This window comes from Sciurus vulgaris, assembly GCF_902686455.1.
Source record: "Sciurus vulgaris genome assembly, chromosome: 6".
NCBI lineage: Eukaryota > Metazoa > Chordata > Mammalia > Rodentia > Sciuridae > Sciurus > Sciurus vulgaris.
In genome coordinates, this window is record NC_136466.1 from 16669098 (window position 1) to 16690425 (window position 21328).

General features: G+C 38.9%; 1 protein-coding gene across 1 annotated transcript in view; it reads right to left on the reverse strand.

Moving 5' to 3' along the window:
* Nucleotides 1-21328, reverse strand: part of MAT2B (methionine adenosyltransferase 2 non-catalytic beta subunit) — a 483564-nt gene that overhangs the window by 246561 nt on the left and 215675 nt on the right. The gene's annotated exons all lie outside the window — the stretch shown is intronic.

Here is a 21328-nt window from a genome sequence, read left to right on the forward strand (position 1 = left end):
CTTCCATTTTAATAAAATAGATGAGGTACAATGTGAAGGACATAAGAGGAATGGAGTCACTTTCTTATTACTTGGAGGGAGAGGATTCAAAAAGAACAAGGGGGCTCATTGACAGGTGTATCTGCAGACACACTATTAGAGAGTAAAAATGAATTCAGAATCACAGGCATTTGTTTTCTCTGCTGTACCTCTTTCCTCATGGAGGCACAGTGAATTTGCAAGCCAGCCGCTAAAGAAGAGTGGCCAAGTGAAATAGGGAGAGGGAACAGGAGCCAGCTATTCCCCCTAGGAGCTCAGTCAATTAAATGCAGCCTGGAAGGTATCTAATCTAATATCAAAGATGCTGTCAGGGGATCAGTTCCCCAGAGTTTAGGGTTAATGATGTAAAGCATGGCAGTCTGGCCAAGAGCAGAGGGAAAAAGGAAAAAAAAAAAAAAAAAAAAAAAACCCACCAAGATCAGGTGTAACTAGAAAAGACTAAAATAAAATAAAATAAGCATTTTCCAGAATAATGGAGGACCTTGGGCAAAATCTTCTGCAGACATGTCACAATATCTTCTCCTTGTAGCAGTTTTTGAGGGCTTGGATTCTCTCACATTTATCAAGTTTTACCATACATCAAATTTTTTTTTACCTAAAACCGTAATCTGCCTCATAGACAAACCTTTCCGAATATAATTAAGAAGTTCTGAAGATTTAACCTTGTAGACCCCAAAGTGGGTCCTTCTCCCAATCAGGTATTGATCTTAGAGTTCTTGATAAAAGAGCTCTCTGAGATAAAGGTCACTGGTAACACGGCACCGAGAAACTGAGGTGTGAGTTCACTACTACCAGATAATTTTCCACTTGGGTAAAAAAAATCAGTGAACAACACAGAGACAAGGTGAGTGGGTGAATGCTAGGCCTTCCCCCAAGGAGCCTCCCAGGACAGCTGGAGTGACATGACAGGGAGACAACTATCACCTTCAAGTTAACAAGCAGACAGGCTACTGGCCTTGAAATTTTTAAAAGTTACTAAAATTCACAAGCAACTTTCCATTTGAGGTTTTTCTAAATTTCATTTCCAGCAATATGGTAAATGAGAGATCCTGAGAATTCTTTGCACCTGAAGGATCATCCTATTTCTTCTCATCCTGCTCTTTCCTAATCACAACCCAGGAGTTACCCTAATAATTAGCACTTCTTTTAACTATGTACACTGACAGAAAAATCAAAAGACTAGGATGCACTTTAAGACTTCGACAGATGTTATGCTTTTCATTTTGTTTAATTATTTTATTTAACTCTTTTATTAGATGCTTTGATTATCTCACTTCTTTATTATCAGTATTGGTAAGTCAGATCATAAAAAGGCAATTGGAGAGACAGAAAGGGGCCTCTGCTAACCTTCACTGGAATTACTGTCTTTGATGGAAATCAAAGAGTAAACAGCTGAATGATAGAGCTGCAACATACTCTTTGGAGAAAGAATCAAAAATACAGTGTATTCCTCAAAGCTGTCGTGGAAGCCTTACCATTACTTCGAGCTTAATGGGTCTGAAAATACTACTGAGAAAGGAATAAACTACTTTTCCCTTTTGGGAAAAATGTTAACTCTTCAAGGATATTATTCAGAGAGCCCAGCAGGCCAGTTCACTCAATAGTGCATTAGTGGCCTCTAAAAATTAGTGGACCTTTTAGGGGTTGCTACTTATTACCTGATACTGAGGTCTAGGGCTCGGTTCTACAGAGGGATTAAAAAAATTATAATAAAGGCAGGGAAACACAAGTATTTCAGGGCAAGTAAAAGTGTCAGCACACCCTGAAACAAAAACAAAAGTGAAACACTCTTTGTTATGGGTGGAATCACAACGCCCCAAAAGTCCTAAGTCCCACTATCCCAGCTTATGACTTTACCTGGAAATAGGGTGGGTGCAGATACCACGAGCTAGAATAAGGTGAGAATGTCGTCAGAACTAAGAGTGTCATAATGGAGCAGGGTAAGTCACTCAACCAATGTAACTGGTGTCCCACAAGGAGAGGGAGAGATACACAAAGGACCATGGCCCTGGTCTCAGACCCAGGCGGAGACTGGAGTTATGCTGTTACAACCAAGGAACTCTGGGGTCTATGAGAAGTTAGAAGAGGCCAGGAAGGATCTTTCCTGGAGCTTTCAGAGAGAGCACGGCCCTGCTTGCATCTTGATTTCACACTCCTGACCTCCAGAACAAGGAAGGAATGAATTTCTACTACTGAAAGCCACAGTACACACCCCAAAAGAGTTTGTGTTTCACAGTAGCACATTACCTAATTCTGAGAGTACTAATGGCTTTAGTGCATGACATGTATTTAGCAATCGCCCAGTGCCACACATCAAGCTCGTGATCTTACAAACATTTGCACATTTAATTTGTACAACAGCCCCATGAGGGAGGTGCCACTAGTACCTCCAATTTATAGAAGGAAACTTAGCCTTAGAGATTGAACATCTGGTACAAATCCCCACAGAGAATAATTCATTAACACAAAGGGAAAAAATTACATAATGAGAACATTGAACATTTTTTTTTTGTTTCTGGACTATTGCCCAGGGACCAAATAGCTACTATGCCTCTCAAAACGATATGCTGAAACTTAGAAATGCGTATGAGTACATAGTCCCAGGAACACTGTACAGCCCAACCACAGAATTCATAATAAACCACAAGGAGCAGTAGAGAAATTGAACACTCTACAAGCAATTAATATTAATAATCTCACATGGACATCACAAAACCATATTTATGAGACTTGAAATCACAAACCCACTGGATCATGACCCAAGAAGTGCTGATGATCAAGCAATATCCAACCGATTTAAAGTTAAACTCATATGCATGCCCTTTTGCTTGACAATCCATCGTGTAAATTCAACAAAACAGGAACAGAAACATTTGTCAATTTTCTTGGTGTTTGGCTTAAAATCTCACTATAGACCCTAAACTTGTAAGATCTGTTTGATATTTTTAACCAGTGCAAACTCCCCAAGTCCTTAGCCTAGACAAAATTAAGAATAAACTGCTAGGGTAGTCATTAGCACTAAACCATTGGATTTTCACATTTGCTTACAAATGGCCTTTAGGGCACTCAAAAACTGTCTTTACCTTGGCTATGAAAATGGCACAGGAGAGATGAAGTTACTTTTCAGCAAGGGATTTAGAAATAAAAGGATGATTTGCACACATGCATACACATGCACGCATATGCACATATGTGTTCATACGTGTACACCCATGTGTGCATATGATAAGAAAAAATGACAGACCTTTGCTTGATAACAATTGTGTGCATTTACATGAGCAACAGGCCAAATCCTGTAAGTGTCATTGGCAGAACACAATCTGATTCTCAGCTTACCTCTCTGTATTTTGACCATCTTGGCAGATGAACAGATTGCTATGTGAGAACAGCCTGCAAAACTTGCTTACTTTGGAAGGCAATAAAAAAATCAATGGCATGTACAAGGTAATAGAGTCATTTAACTCCAAAATGCTAAAGCAAAAACACTTTTGAAATGTAAATTGGTTAGGTATATAATAAATAAAAAGCTTTACTTCACACTGGATATAATAGTATTAGGAAAGTGCTCACCTCCTCCCTAATCAAAAAAAAAAAAAAAAAAAAAAAAAAGACACAGATCTTTTAAAATAGGTCAATAGATATATAAGGAAAATTGTCATACACCTATTATTTAAGGTTGCTATCAGGCAAGAAAGCTAAGTAGGTCTGGCTAGTCCTCGGGCTTCATATGCAAGAGTGATCTAGCATGGGAGGAATGCTCTGATATACTGCAGTAATATCACCTGCACCTTTGTGCCCTCCTATTATCAGAAGGTGTTTTCCTGTTAAATGTCAACTCATAAAAGAAATCAGATCCAGCCAGGTGCAGTGGTGAACGACTGTAATCCCAGTGACTCAGGAGGCCAAGGCAGGAGGACTGTGAGTTCAAAACCAGCCTCAGCGATTTAGCAAGGCCCTAAGCATTTCAGTGAGACCCTGTCTGTAAATAAAATATTAAAAAAGGGCTGGGGGATGTGGCTCAGTGGTTAAGTGCCCCTGGGTTCAATACCCAGTATAAAAACAAATAAATAAAATTCAAGTCAAACACAAATATAATAGCAAATATGCAAGTAGAAATTAAAATTTAGTCCAGGGAAAAACAGAAAAGGATTTTGAATCATCCACTCATTATTAGGAATTAAGTTTTGTTACCAAAACTAAAGTAGGTTTGAAAAACATTTGGACATGGATCCAAATCCTTTCTCCCTCTACCTTCCCTTCGCACCATTCTTTCTGCAAATGTTAACAAATGCCTACTTCTGCTAAAACTCACACTGGCTTCTGGGGATGGAGTTATCACTTGGTCTGATAAGGAAACTAACAATCTAGTTCTGTGACTGGCCTGGCAGCCTTGAGTCTGTTGTATCCCTGGTGCATGGAAACAGCACCACGTCAGGAGGTAGTTATGAGTTGAAGTGAGAACGTCTACTGCAGTGGCTGGTGTGTGTTCAGCAAATGCTCAAGTGCTGTAACTTCCCTACCTGAGAACAGAACTAGAAGAGAGTTGGTTATATATCCTCTTCCACCATGTGTATGACAAGAACATATCTCTCAAATAATTTGACACACTAGCAAATTCTTGGAGGAAGAAACAGACAGAGAAAACCTAAGTGACTGTCTGAGGTGACTTGTAAGTAGTGACACAATTGGACAAAGAAACTTAGTTCTTCCAAACCATTCCCTAACATTGTTATCGTCCATTGGAATATAGTTCATGCAGATTCTAGTATGCATTATGGATGCTTTCTAACTACTTGGAAAAGTACTTCTTTATAAAGTCCTGATCCCCGGAAATATGGGTATAAAAATGAATAAAAGAGAGTTCAGTAAACTGGATCTGTAACCAGTGTTACCCTTCCATCATTAGGCCAAAGAATGCGCGGAGAGAGCAATCGGCAGAACCTAAGGGAAAGACATTGGCACCGAAGCATTCTTGAATGGAACAGTGACCTTGGTCTGAGGGACATACTTAGCTAACGGTGACTGCAAAAGGAAATTAGAAGAGCCACTCCTCACACTACCTGGGTCAGCCCTCCAGTCTCCTTCAGAGATACTACATTCACCAAGTCTCGCTGGAAGGAGATCTCGGCAGGTCAGCTTCCAGGGCACAGGGAAGAGAAAGATGGAAGGTGGGTTTCAAGAGGCAGATGCAAGATATCTAACAAATTTAAGATAACCAGCACATTCAGATTTCAAAGGTTCTAATTCAAGTTTTCACCCTTATTGTGTAAAATTCTGAATATAAAGTTTTAGTCATGACTTGATTTTTTTCAACCTAAGCCACAGAAGTCTGTTAAATTTATAACACACCTCAAGACTAGAACTATAATAACTTTTCTTCAAAGCTGTTGGGATAAATGTTCGCTAAATAAATCACAAGTCAGTCAAAGTGAGAGATTTTTACATTAACCGATAAATATTAACTTTGAATCTTTCCTAAAGATCCAAGGCATTTTCTTCTACCACCAATTGAAGTTTCTTATTCTCCTTCATTTATTAAAGGTTTCTGTAGCCCAGCACCTACATTTGTTTCTTTAAAGTTGTATGAAAACTTAAATATACTTCAGAAGCATCATTGGCATAACACCCTTCTAGACTAAAAATCTAAAAAGTCCCCGATATTTATGATCATCTTGCTCACACTAATTCAACAGTCATCTTCATGCTCTTCCTAGACAACTTCCAAGTAGGTCTTACTTTTTACTAGATAGCTTCATTCATTTGTGCAATATTTAATTAACTCACCTAACTACGATCAAGTGAAAAATGTCAGCCTAGTTTAGAAGCAAATACAACTATCTCTTATTTGGTACAAAACTCAAATGGTGGGAATGGAGATACAGGGATATAATAAAGATAAATGGTCTCCGAAAGGCTTTAGTGCGTCAAAAGCAACAAACAGTATGTTTTGAAAGGGGAATGGAAAACATGGGCTAATCTGGCAAATCAGTTAAGGGAGAATTTACTATAATACATAGTACTACTTTATCTACCCAAACCTATGACCGATAACACTGCTCTAAAAGTCAACATGCCTCACTTAGCTTGATAAATATGTATTCACTTGGATAAATGGAAAAATGGATAGATGGAGGCATGCATGGATGGATGGATACATGGATGAATAAATGGATATGAACAGGCAGAGAAAAGGAAGGCTGGATGGAAGGTAGGCAGTTGGAGATTTAACGCAGGCCACTGTCAGATGCATGTCCTCTGGATCAGAAAACAAGAGGGGCAGAGCAGCTGGGATGATTCTGAAATCACTCTCTGTATACTGGAATTGAACAATTAAGTAAATGGATAACAGATGGCAGGAGCCAGGGTTTTCACTGTTGGAGTGGCAGTTTATAAACATAGAGCAGAGACTAGAATGATCATGTGTTAATGGCGTAGAGTTGGAGGCATCAGTAATAACCCACGTTTAGCTTAATATGGATAAAGTCTAGCACATATAGAAATATTCCCAGATATGTGAATTACATGGCTACCATATGCACACATATTTTCCTTACTCTGTCTGCTGAGAAGGCTAAAAGCAGTGACACCACAGTAGTAATGAGAAAATATAAAGTCTATATCTTGGTCTCTAACATCATTCTCCAGAAGGATCAGTCAGAGATTCTCAGAGAAGCGATTGACCCTAGGGCCAGGGCAGAGAAGGAGATGAGCCTGGAGTATTTTGGGATGCCAGAAGGCAAAGAAGTGCCAACCACAAAGAAAATGAAAACAGAAGCCACCAAAGACTTCTAATGGCCCTGAGCTGGGACAATGTGAATGACAAAAGAAAGTTGAAAAAACAGGAAAGAAGAGACAGAACTTCCATGCAGAAGAATTCCAAACAACTCATGTAGATACTCTACCCGCCAGTAAATAAACCTTAGTTCCCTCCTCTCAAGTGTAGGCTACTCCTAATAACTTCATTCAGAAGAGGTCCCAAGAAAAGGGAAGAGGAGCAACTTCTCAGGGAAGGAACCTGACCAGCCCTGCTTCTGCCAGATGGTCCAAGTGAGTCTTGACGTGGACCAGTTGGGTTGTCGGAGTGTGTCCATGATGTGATGTAATGAGGAACTTTTCTTCTGTTCTCTTCTTCCCCAAAACTCAGAACCCTGGTCCAGTCAGGAGAAAAACACCAGACAACTTCCAACTGCAAAATACCATATTGGTTTCTTCAAAAGTGTCAAGGTCATCAAAGACAAGGAAAGTTCTGTCACAATCGTGAGGAGCCCAAGGAGACCTGACAGCTAAATGTAATGTGGTCTCCTAAATGGAACTGTAATAGGGGGAAAAGGGCATTTGGTAACGTGTGACTTCAGTTAATGATAATGGATCCACATTAGTGCATTAACTGTGAAACCCTGCTGATGTAAGACATTAATAATAGGGGGAAGGGGGGGAAAGGAGGCAAACTACTCTTTACAACTTTCCTATAACTCTAAAGCTATTCTAAAATTTTAAAGTTTAGTTTAAAAAATCCAACATGGATGAGATTTTTTGGCAACTGAAAAATCTATAATATGTACAAAGTCAAAAGAAAAAAGTTAAGCTTGTTCTTATTTTCCCAGGTTCATTTCAAACAACCCTTTATCCTTTCTAACCATTGTGAACCTTTCTCCAGTCTTCATCAATAACGTGTCCTAAGGATTCTGGACATTCTGTTCTGCGAAACAAACAAACACACACAAACAAACAAACAAAAAACCTCTCCCCCATCCCCACTTTCTTTTCTTTCTGAGCTAATCCGCCAGACCTATGCAAATGCTGAGCCACACATACACATCCTGAAAGACCAGGGTGGCAGGACTCATCTTTCTTTTGATGTTGGCAGGAATAAGCCAAAAAAATATCCCTGGTCCATAGTGCAGAGAGAACGTGGGAAATTTTCCCAGTAAGAGACAAAGAAAAATCTCTGTGTAGGAAATTTCACTTCCTGTCTCCTGGGTTTCTCATAGGACAACAGGCTTTCCTGGCTTCCCAGAGCCCTCTGCTGCTCTCCCCAGCTCCTCTGCTCTAGCTTACAACCAGAGGTGGAAATAACCAGTCAAGAGGAGACCAGGCTGTTTGAGGGGGAAGCTGATCCTGACAAGGAAGGAATATTGGTGGTGGCAGGCATTGTAGATCGGCAGGCCCTTTTGTTGGACATTGGGAGGTAGATACAAATACTTCTGTTTTGCACAAGGACATAGAACAAATGTAATCTAAACTTGTCTAGATGGGTGAAAACAGAAAGAAGAAAAGATACTAACATTGTACCTAACCACTCAGTAACCAGAGACTGATCAGAAAAAACAGACAGGACCTGGAGTGGGGTTAGGTGAGCATAAGTTTACATGGCTCTTTCTTGTTTCAGGGTATAGAATGGATAGAAGTGCCAGGTGAAAGGTTTTGCAAATTCCTTTTATTTTCTTCATCAGTGATCACACTTGCAATTATTTAATCTTTATGTGCCCTGATATAACACCACGGAAGATCGTTCCATTTTGATACCTAAATTCTCTCTATCTGCCATAGTATTGTTATATAGAACATGTTCAGTAAGCAGATTTTCTGAGTAATAAAACATTCGTCATGTCTCTTCTTTCGTTTTTGAATGGTCTTAATGCAAATATATATTATATATGCACATAAACATATATATGCACACAATATACATGCACACCTACATATATACATAAATGTATAATTTCTATTTTACTCTATCTAGTTCCTAATTCTAATACAGTGCTTGAAGTAAATATCTTCCTTAAGGGCTCTGCTGTCGGATCAACAGAGTAAAAGAAAATGGCTTCAATTCTAGTTTCTCAGTCTACATTATATTCAATGGGAGAAGATTTTACACAGAAATTTATTTATAATTAATTTGTCTTTCTGTTTTTTAAAAAGAGCACACAAAACGTCTGTCAGTCACCTTTGAAAGACCTGGCTAAACAGCTATTTAAACATTCCCGTTAATCCAGCCATAGGGAGCATTAAATATTTAGGAGTGTGGTGCCAACTACTTTGTCAGAACAGCTCCATTTACATTTCACTCCCCTGTTACCAATTGTAGCTGATGATTTAATTAGGTGGATGGAGTTACTTACAATGATCATTAATAAGCTGTGTTAATGTCATCAAAATTCCTATTCTCCAGCGTTGAGGGAACAGCACAAAAAGAAATCTGCCTACTGAGGAGGATGGCCTGTTTCTCACAAAATTCATCCTGCTTCTTTTCCTCTCCAATAATTAGCCTTGCTTTGTTCGGTATGTTCACACTAATTACAGCAACATCCCTATTTTTTTTTTTTTAATAAAAGATATCTTCATTTGATTATATTCAAAGAGTCAACAGCGTGTAGCTATTACAAAGTACCAAAAGAACCACTCGGTATTCTTTTTTTTTTTTTTTTCAAGGCGTTACTAAGAGCTGTTCTTTTTATTAAAACAATGTTAAACAAATAAAGAGTATCAGAAAACCAATATGAAAATAAAGTATGGTCTTTATGGAGGATATATGCCAATGACCTTTTTTTTGAATGCTTTATTTTGGGGTACAGGTGTAGCCTACAGAAATATCATTTCTCATCTTCTAATGAACATACAGGTAGAAGAATGAGAAGAATATTATGTAGAATTCTGGAATTTCATCAAAAGCTGACATTTCCAAGAGAATGTGACTGATTCTTGCTCAGAAGGAAGACAGTGAAAGAGTGTGAAAAGATAGAATCTCAAGTCTAGTAAGTAGCAGGACCCACTGTGAGCCTGTGAGATTCCACATGGCGCCCTCAAATGAGAGAGCCTGTCACTTCTCATCTATGTTGAAAGTCATTTTCAAATACTACTTCCACCTCTCCAGTTATCCAAGAGACAAACTCTGTATTGTTTGCTCATAGGGACAAGAATGGGAATACGGTTAGTCCTGTGAAGGGGAACTGCAACTTTAAAGGATCCTTTAAAAAAAAATACATCCAAAGTAAATCCCTTTAAACCTAACAAGAAACTCCCACAAAGGATTCATTATTTATAGGAGTCTCTGCACTGAAATGGATTAAGACTTGCCTCAGAGAAAGAAACATTAGACAACTAATTCAATAGAAAGGATTAGTTTATCTCTTGAACCAATTAGAGTCACTATCACCTAGAGAAAGTAAAATGGCCTGGAAAAGGTATCACAAGGCTGTTAATTTTTATTTGAGAAGAAGAGGGGCAACATCAGGAAAAATTTCATGCCAAGACTGTAATGGCAGGACATTGTGGTGGAATCTGCCAAGGGGAGACCAATTGAGATTCATCCATCCTTTCAGCAACTTTGACAAATACTCACTACATATAAGGATCTGAACTTGCTCAAGTGGGAGTAGTATGGGGTGGGTGCACACCACTTACCTGCCAGTAGATGTACCTGCCTTATTTTATTTCACTCTCAGCCAGCCCAGTGAGATGGGTTGTCACCTTCATGTTATAGGTAAGCCAACAAGCTGACAGGGCATTGAACAGCTTGCTCAAGGTGACACTCCCACAGAACTGCCAAGGTGGCATCCAGTTTTCCTTCTGTGGATCCAGTTCCCCATGCTGGTTGCTGCAGGACAAGGAAAGACATTCCAGAAACAGAGTCCTGAACCAGAGAGAAAAGCACAGATAAAGATCACTGAAGCAAATATTTCTAAGACAGTGAAATCGAGGAGGGGAACATGTAGGAGTTTAGGACTTGAGAAATAAGGCAAGATTTGCGAGAAATGAAATTTAAACTCAAGCTGTGCTGGATTTTGACATGTGATTCATGAAAGAAGCCCTGCAAAAGAAAATAAAAATGTAAACAAGGGAACAGAAATTATTTAAGCACCCTAAGCCTCAGGGTGCTTATCTGAAAAACAAGGAGAAATATACCTGTTCCTACTTGTTGCAAAGACTAAGTAGCATGATACATACCCAGCTCCTTAGATTTCTAGGAACTTGGAAAATGCATAGTAAGTGTCAGCTAAAGTTATTATATAGGGAGTTTGGGGATTTATGCTTGAAAAAGAAGGCTGGACCCACGCTGTAGCCTGATGTGAATGTCACTGGGAAGAATTTGGACACTGTAATATAAGCAATATAGAGATAATACTGAGAGTTTATGAGTCAAGGAGTTTCATGATAAAAGTTACACTTTAGAAATTACAATGCAGTTGGTGTCCAAGTTGGCTGGAGTAGGAGGACTAGCAATACACAGTGAAATAAGACATAAGTCCAAATAAACAAAGGAATAGGAAGACCTTCATAACCCCAAACCTAAAAGTGGTAGAATGAGACTAAATATGCACAAAACACCAAAGATGTTCCATAATTGTGCAAAGGATTAGATCTTCATATTAGTACAAAGATAATTTGCAATTAATGAGTCAAACAGCAATTGATCCCACAAACATACTGAATCTGCAGTAGTAAGAGATTCAGTAACACAATCCTAAAACAATGACCATGTCACCCTGCAAATACTGAATATCTTCAGTTTTCTATGCTTTGTAATAAATGCATATGAAATGGTATTGAATATGACATTGTCATCACCCATCAATATACTTGGCAAGACCTACTGGTGTGTATATTAATTTCTCAGTAGCTGATGGCAGAATCACATGTGACCATAAAAACAGCATTTATGAGGTTGAACAGACCCTATTGAAAATCCACCCCAAACATCTTAGATTTTTGAGTTGAGTGAAATATTCGTAGCCTCAGCTTTCCTCATCTGGAAGTACGAATAGTGAGAATCGCAAATTTATGTCCTTGGGCTGAGTTTTAAATGAAAACAGTCTTTGTGAAATGCACAGGCTAAAATTTAAAAATTTTGAATGCAAATTAAGAAATATTATTTAACATGTTTAAGAAACTGAACAACTAATTAGAACAAATAAAAAAGTTTTTTAAAGAAACTGAAAAAAAAAAAGAATTGAAAGCATGAAAAGAGGAAAAGAGGTTACTAGAAATTTCCAAAAACATTTGGAAAATGACCAAGAAGAAACTTTATAACCATAAAATACATCACATAAGATTAAAATTGACCAAATCGCCTTATTGTGCATATATAAATATGCCATAATGAAACCCACGATTCTGTAAAATTGTTACAAGACAATAAAAATTAATAAAATATAACACATAAAATTTAAGAGTACATTGGATTGGTAAAATAATAAAATCAGACACCTCTGAAAAGGTGATTAATGAACTGAAAGAAACATCTAAAGAAACAACTCAGAATGCAGAAAAGTAAATCAAAGAGAGACAAAATATGAAAAAGATGTTAAAAGAGAGGAGATAAAACAGTTCAACCTTCTTAAATTGGAGCACCAGAAATAATAGGAAAAAATAGAGAATGGAAACTAGGTGAGATCATTTAAGATTTCATTAGAACAGCAATACTTCAGTTTCAGAAACATCACAAATCTCAAACAAGAATAAAAAGAAACATGACAAAGGACACATTGTAACAAAAACTGAAGTCTACCAAAAACAAAGAGAAAATCTTAAAAGCAGCCAAAGATAAAAGGCAAACCCATAGCTAACTCTACTCCAGTAGCAATTAACGCCAGAAATCACAGAAATAAAATCTTTGCCAAGATTTGAGAAAAAAAAAATAACTTATTATATAATTGCAAATTTAGAAAAACTAACTTTCAAGAAGAAAGGACAAATAAACACATTGTTTCCAGACCAAGAGTTTGCCACTAATAGACATTTCCTAAAATTATTTGAAAGAATATACGTGAAGAAATTGTGAAAAGATTTCTGAAGAAAATCCTCAACTGAAAGAAGGAATACTGCTCAAAAAGAAATAACACCTGTTGATAGGAACTTTCCCTAGGATGCAATGAAGATGATCATGATGTCATCTAGTTTGTATGTGCAGAAGAAAATAAGTAAATATCTGATAACAGTACATATTTGTTGGGGGAGTGGGCAGTATATGTGAAATTGTTTTAAAATCCTTGAAAAACTTCAGACTTAATTGTTATATAAGGTTATAGAAATGAGTCCAAAATTACTGATACCAACAATAAATGCAAATGAACTCATAAAAAGGAAAGACAGTAAAGGGGATGGGGGGAAAGATTTCTCACTGATCACTAAGTTCATGACTAAGACTTCTATACCAAAAGACATATGGACAAGAAAATAGCATGCAAATCGATGTACATGTTACCTGGTATAGGAGCTTTCAGAAGGAGGACTCCATGAAACATGGAAAATGAAGCATTTTGATGGACAGTCATGCAGAAGTGGGATGGAAGCACAAAGGATCTGATCTAATGGTAATAAACTGGACAACTTAACAAGGTCCTGTTTGCTCAGGTTCCTCCTAGTGGCTCTGTGTCATTTCTCTGGGTCTGGGAAGAGGACCCTTGAAGATTTTCTTCAGAGGTCAGAGAAGTCCTCTCGGCTTGATGTGAGGGAGACAACGAGAGTGGTCTCCCTGCTTCTACTGTTTCTTCAATGCCAAGGTGTAGCTGCCCTGAATCCTGTGAAGAAGACACTGTGCAGGTATCACAAGTAACTATGAAGTCAAACGAAGTCAGGAAAATACATTTACATCAGATAGTAGAAGCCCCGGGGACAAAAACATGGTAAGGAACAAAAAGAATATTACACACAGGTTAAAGGAGCAAAAAAGTCACAACAAGGAAAGAAGAATGGGGGGCTAGGGAAGAAAAGAGTTACTTTAGGTAGAGGGGAGTGAAGGGAGGGGAAGGGGTGTGGGGTAGGAATGAGAGTAGAGTGAAACAGACACTATTACCTCATGTACATGTGTGACTGCATGACCTACGTGATCCTACGTGTATAATCAGAAAAAGGAGAAATTATACTCCATTTATGTATGATCTGTCAAAATGTATAAATGTGTTCTACTGTCATGTACATCAAATTAGAACAAATTAAAAAAACAAAGAAAGAAAGAAAGAGAAAGAAAAGAATGGATATCAGGAAGGAAGGAAAGTAAAAATGATAAGGACAGAAATGCATGAAATAGAGATGAAAAATCAAAAGTTAATATGATTGCAATACTTAGGCAAGACATATCAGGGAAGATTTTTTTAAATGCATATACTATATATGAGAATTAAGATTAAGTAAATTTTTGGAATATAACAAATATTTTTAAATGCTATGGAAAAGTAGTGCCAACAAATTTGAAATACAGATGAAAAAAAATGACCCATTTGGGAAAGTATGTAAAATATCAAAATTGAAAAGTTGAAGAAGTCAATCACCATCAAGTAAATGAAAAGTGGCAATTAGGCAACTTGGTTTCCATGAAGGCAAAAATTAATTGTTAAATTAGGCATAAGATTCCTCTAATCCCCTTTCCTGAATGGTTCTGAGTTAGAGCCAGCCAAAGAATGTGGACAAGGTTGGGAAGGTGGGAGGGAAGCAGCTGCCACTGCTCTGAAGAGCCCCACGGTCGGGTGTGCTGACGTGCTGGGGCCAGCCCAGGCAACTCACAGCAGCTGATGGTGCAGATCTCTTTGCAAATTCTTTCATAAGAGGTAGCTTGCAATCAGACATGATAGAAATATTGACACCACAGAATTGGCTAACACTTAACTCTGGACACCTCTCCCTATTCTACCAGTTGCTAAATGCTACCAGGCAACTACTGTGTCAGACACAGAGATGTCAACAGATTCCCTGCTGACCAACCCTGGTCCCATTATCAAACGCTTGAAAGGTCCAGGGGTGGGCCTTCTTTAATACATTCCTGAAAGTAAAAGCAACAATGTAAGCACCTTGATTATATCACAAAGTGAAGAATTACTCTAAAACCAAATCTGACATAAGAAAATGATATTCTAGGGTCATTTTAGCATAAAAGCATACACCCAAAAACCTCAAATAGAATAAAAGCTAACTGTACTAATACTAGATTAAAATGTCTATATCATGGTCAAACAAGGCTTATCCTGATTATAATATAGTTACTTGTTACATCTGTATTTCTGCAACTGTTACAGCAGAACATCAAATCATCACAGTATATATGTTAATGGATTGAAGCAGATTTAAAAAAAAAAAAAAGCCACAATCATTTCAAGATGTACAGGGGACATTTGGCAAATCTCAATATTATATAGGATTATTTTAAAAAGAAAAAACAAAGCCAAATAAATAACTAAAATCTTAGTAATCAGAAACAGAAGAGAATTTCCCTAACTTGATAAATATCTATCCTGAATTCAACAGCAACTTTGGAACTAATGGCACAAGTTTAGACATATTCTACTAAACATCAGAAACACTGCCACCCAAATAGCCAAAGCAATCCTTAGCAAGAAAAGTTAAGCAGGAAGCTTCCAGACCTTAAATTATACTACAGAGCTATAGAAACAAAAACGGTATGGTATTGGCACCAAAACAGACACAAAGACCAATGAAACAGAACAGAAGACTCAGAGACAACCCCCATGAGTACAGTTATCTCATACTAGACAAAGGTGCCATAAACACATATTGGACAAAAGATATCCTCTTCAACAAATGGTGCTGACAAAATTGGAAATTCATATGTAGTAGAATAGAATTGAACCCTTATCTCTCACCCTGCCCAAAATTCAAGTCAAACTGCATCAAGGATCTAGATATTAGACCAGAGACCCTGTTATAGGCTCAACACACCATCATGTTGACTTAGTAACTGCCTTGCTCAACAAGACTCCTAAAGTGCAAGAAGTAATATCAAGACTCAATAAATGGCACAGTAGCAAACTAAAAAGCTTCTTCACAGCAAAGGAAATAATCAAGAACATGAACTCACAATAGCCTACAGAATAGAAAAATCTTTGCCACCTATATCTCAGATAGAGCATTAACGTCCAGGATATACAAAGAACTCAAAAAACTTAACACAAAATAATAATAATAATAATAATCCAATCAATAAATGGGCAAAGTAACTGAATAGGCACGTCACAATAGAAGAAATAAGATCAAAAATACATGAAAAAATGTTCAACATCTCTAGTAATTAGAGAAATGCAAATTAAAACTACACTGAGATTTCATCTCACTCCAGTCAGAATAGCAATAATCAAGAATAGAAGCAACAATAAATGCTGGCGAGGATGTGGGGGAAAAGGTATACTCAGACATTGTTGGTAGAACTGCAAATTGGTGCAGCCACTCTGAAAAGCAGTATGGAGAGTCCTCAAAAAACTAGAAATGAAACTACTATTTAACTGGGTTATACCATTCCTCAGGAGTTAAAATCAGCATACTACAAGAACACAAGCCACATCAATGTTATCACAGCTCAACTCACAGTAGTTAGGCTATGGAAATAACTGTTGAGGTGCCCTTCGACAGAAGAAAGGACAAAGAAAATGTGACATATATACACAATGGAATATTATTCATCCATAAAAAAGAATTACTTTATCACTTTTGCCAGTAAATGGATGGATCTGGGGACTATCCAGCTAAGCAAAAGAAGCTAATCCCAAAAAACCAAAGGCTGAATGTTCCCTCTGATATGTGGAAGCTAATACACAATAAGGTTGGGGGAGAATAGAAGTTCATTGGATTAGACAAAGTGGAATGAAGGGAAGGGAGCGGGGATAGGAATAGGAAAGACAGAAGGAATTGGACATGGTTTTCTATGTTCATATATGAATATACTACCGTGAAATTCCACATCATGTACAACCACAATACTGGAATCCTAATTAGAATAAGTTATACTCCATATATGTATGTATGTATACATATATACACACACTATGCTAACATATACTCTACTGTCATGTATATCTAAAAAGAACAAAAACAGTTTTTTTAAAAGTGACCAAAAAAACCACTACCACTCTTCAACAGAGGACTCAATGTCTTGAAAAGCCCGTAAGTAAAACAATAACATAAAAACCCACAAATGTCTTTGTAATAGCAATTAAATAATACAATGGAAAAGCAGATATTAATCACTGCCATAGCAAATATCTAAGAATCACTTTGAAATAAAGTTACAGGAAAAAATTGTAGCCTAACTAGAGATTTCTAAAAAGCGAGTGGAACGTTAAACTGTTCATGGGTTAGACAATTATTAAAAGGTACCCATTGTCCCCAAAACTACTTTATTAATTTCATGTCATTGAGTAAAACTGAATACAGTTAGATAGAGTCTTCTAACAGACATGGAAGAACATACAATTATAAGTAGGTAGGAAAATTCAGAAACAGAGTATTTTTAACTGGAAGGTTTGTTCTAGCAGGTACTAAAAGCCAAAGAGATAAAGATAGAGGATAGGTAGATAAATAATTAATAGATAATAATTAGTGCAATAATATGTATTAGACCAGAGGGGGAAAATAAAGAAGATTTTTAATAGACATGCCTCACAAATCAGTGGGGATAAGATACATTGTGGAGTAGATTCTTCAAACACACAAAAATACAGGGTATATGCAAAAGCATACAGATGAAGAAAAAAGATGAGACCTAAGGAGTAGAGAAGGAAATAGTTTCTTAAAATAATTTTAACATTCTATAGGGAATTATTACTACTACTACTACTATTATTATTATTATTATTATTATTATTATTATATGCTGGGGATTGAACCCAGGGGCACTCAATCACCAAACCACATCCCCAGCCCTTTTTCCTTTTCCTCTTTCTTTTTTTTTTTTAATTTAAAGGAAATGTCTCACTAAGTTTATTAGGGTCTCACTAAGTTGCTGAGGCTGGCTTTGAACTTAGGATCCTCCTATCTCAGGCTCCTGAGTCACTGGGATAATAGGCATTCACCATCATGGGAAGAATTCACTTTAATATAGTCAAACATCATGACAGAATCCTGTCCAGTGAAAATTATTACAAAAAAAATTACCAAAAGATGGAGAAAAAACATTCATAACATTTAAGAGAATGAAGGAATTAACTACAGCAATGCTCAAGAAATACCTAAAGATCATCTAGAAAAGAACTGGAGATTTTTAAGTAAAATGGGCAATCCTAGGTATAGGAAATTTATAATAAGGAAAACTTTTAATGTTTTATATAAACATCTGATATTCAACCTCATTCCTAATCAAAGAAACATGATTTAAAGGGATGTAACTCTACCTACCTTAAAATGGAAAAATCTTGAAAGATATAATAACATCTATTACTGAACACCTGATGATACTGGTGGGAGAAGATTAGGTGGAGTACATCTTAGCACTCAGCAATTGTCCTGGAGGAAATGCATATGGAGATTTCTTATATCCTGTAGTCCTCCAAGGTTCTAAAGAAATGTGTAAAGTCAAATGTAACAAATGTGCACTTATATATTATTAAGGAATATTAGCAGTTATTTCCTGGGAAGAAGAGGAAATAAAATATTAAATAAAAATTAATATTCTAATGTTGAGGGGAAAATCATTTTATAGCAAAACATCATTCACTTAAACTTAAAACTAAGACCAAAAAAAAAATGAATCAACATGTTAACAAGATTAGAAAAGACATAGATTAAAACCAATGAAGAGAATGCTTATAGACAGAGTGGAATTATTTCAAGGAGGGGAAATATCATAAAAGAAAATGAAAGATATTAAAGCCATGATGAGATTACCATGAACTGAGTCAGCCTGACTCGACTCCTGAACCTGAGGTCCACACTAGGCTAAACGAAATGGCTTCCGTACTTGATAGTCAGGCATTCATTTCAATGTTGGGGAAGAAATGTCCATCAGTGTTATGTCACTAAATGTCAGTTGACAAATTCCATTCAGTGAAACGTTCTTATGACCAAATGATAAACTTGCACACACAAATGGAAAGAGAGAATATAGCCTCTCTCCCCTGCACTCCGACCAAAAACAATAAAACACTGATATTGGCCTGGAGAGAAGGGACAGTCTCAGCAGCATGCAGCCTATCCAAACTTGATTTTATTATTCCCGCACTTGTGCCAACTCCCAAATCGCCGAAGAAAAATAACTCATAGATCTCAGATTTAGTCAGGGGATAAGCTTAAAATAGAAGTAAAATGAGGCATAGTTTGTCTAGAGATTTTTCCTTGGAAAACATCAACTATTCTATGCAATTACATGGAGAAATGAAAACTGATACAGATGGCTTACTAAGACTATTAATACCATAAGACCATTACGTGCAATTTTGCCATTAATTGCAAAAATCCCATTGATTTTAATCTACAGAAGTAATAAATCCCCCACACACAATAACTGCTGTATTTTTAAACCCTGAGAGATTAGACATTTTAAATCTCTTTTGCCTCTTCTTTTAACTAAGGAATCTAAAAATTAGAAAACAAGTTTGAAGGTTCTGCTTTGGGGATGAAAATACAAATTTTGTCAGGGAAACATCACAATAGCTGAATTCAATTTGCACTATTTATCTCCCTCTAGAGTTCCTCTAAAATTTATGATATAAAACTAAACATTGGGGTTTTCAAGATGGCGGCCTAGAGGGCGGCTGCATTACGTGTTGCTCCAGAACTCAGGATTCAAGAGAGGAGATATTGAGACGCTTGGGACCAACTCAAAGTAGCCGGGTGACTCTCACCCCCTGGGGGGGCATCCCGGATGGGACGGGGGTCCCGGAATGCAGGAAACTTTGTGAAGTAGAACTGCCGGCGAGCCGCCCCTCCCCCCGCTGGAGCGCCATAGAGGAGGCCGCTGGGCACAGCGCTGGGACTCGGAGCAGCCACTGGGGCTCCGGCGGCTGCCCGGGGGAGGAGAGGCGGGGAGAACTGTGTGGACTCAGGACACCAGGGCCTGCCCTGAGGAGGAGGAGAGGAGCGTGGCCACTTGGATTCGGAGAGACTGCGCCAGAGCTGCAGGCGGTTGCCAGAGGAGAAGCCGCGCGGTGAGCTGTTTGGAATCAGAACGACGCTTCTGAACCCCGGGGCCTGCCCTGAGGACGAGGAGGAAGAGGAGCAGCCGCTTGGATTCGGGCGACTATACGGGAACTACAGGCGGTTGCCAGAGAAGGGGCTGCGTGGCGAGCTGTTTGGACCCTGACCACTTCTGAACCCCGGGGCCTGCCCGGAGGAGTAGGAGAAGGAGGAGAAGGAGCGCGGCGGGTCCTTTGGACTCGCAGTGACTGCATTAGCGCTCCAGGCGGCTGCTCAGAGGAGAAGGCGAGTGGTGAGTTATTTGGTCTTAAAGTGACAGCTCCTGAACACAGGGGGGCTGCCTGGAGGAGAAGCGTGGTGGGACGCTTGGTCTTGAAGGACCACACCAGAGCTCCGGGCGGTGGCCCAGAGGACCCGTGCAGCGGGTCACGTGGATTCAGAGCCACTCAGAGGGACTGCGCCTGAACACCCGGGGGGTTATCTGGAGAAGGAGGAGGAACGGGCAGGGTCACTTCGACTCGGAGTGATTGATTGCCCCGGGCTACGGGTGCTTGGTGGGAGGAGGAGGCACGAAGTGAGTTTCTTGGACTCCTAGTGACCGCACCGGCATACTGGGCAGCTGTCTGGAGGAAGAGGCCTGTGGCGGGTCTCTGGGACTCAGAGCGATTGTTCGGGGCCACAGGTGGCTGCTCAGAGGAGGGGCCACGCAGCCAGGCGATTAGGTGCAGAGCAGGGTCCCAGGATCTAGGAGGCTTCTGGGTGGAAGAGCCGCACAGAGACAGGCTTAGGGCGGAGCGAAGGTTCCAGGCCTATGGGCAAATTCTCTGAGGAGGGGCAGCCTAAGGAGATTCATCTGCGAAGGGTGAGGCTCCCAGGCCCAGGAGGTAGGGCCGGGCCCCTGGGAACTTTGCAGAGGAAGGCAGCCCAGCCCAGGCAGTAGATGTAAATTGAGGGGAACCTCTAGGAGGAAACTGACCAGCGAGACCTCCCCACCGGGTGAGTCTTCCCTGCTGGGTGAGGTTTCCCACAAGGACAGTAAAACCAGAGGCTCAGGCCCAAACAGGCCTTGCCTCAGCCCACAGCCTAGGTCCCCTTTGGATGACCATTGGTCAACAAGTGGAGGCACCTCTGCCCACTAGCAGGGAATATACCCCACCTGAAGGCCACCACTCCTAGAGAGGCAGCTTCCTTGTGGAGCACCGCATTATCAACCTCCTCCAAGACTTCAGCCTACTGAAGGCTAAGAGGGGATATATATAGAAATCTTCAGGGTCATTGTAAATCAACAGAGGAAATCTGCAATATCTCAGCGGTCCACTGATATCTGAACAACATGAGAAAACAAGGAAAGAAAATGCTGCAAACAAATCTAGATGTTACATCAATAAAACCCAATGACAGCATGGCAGAAGAAATGACAGAAAAGGAGTTC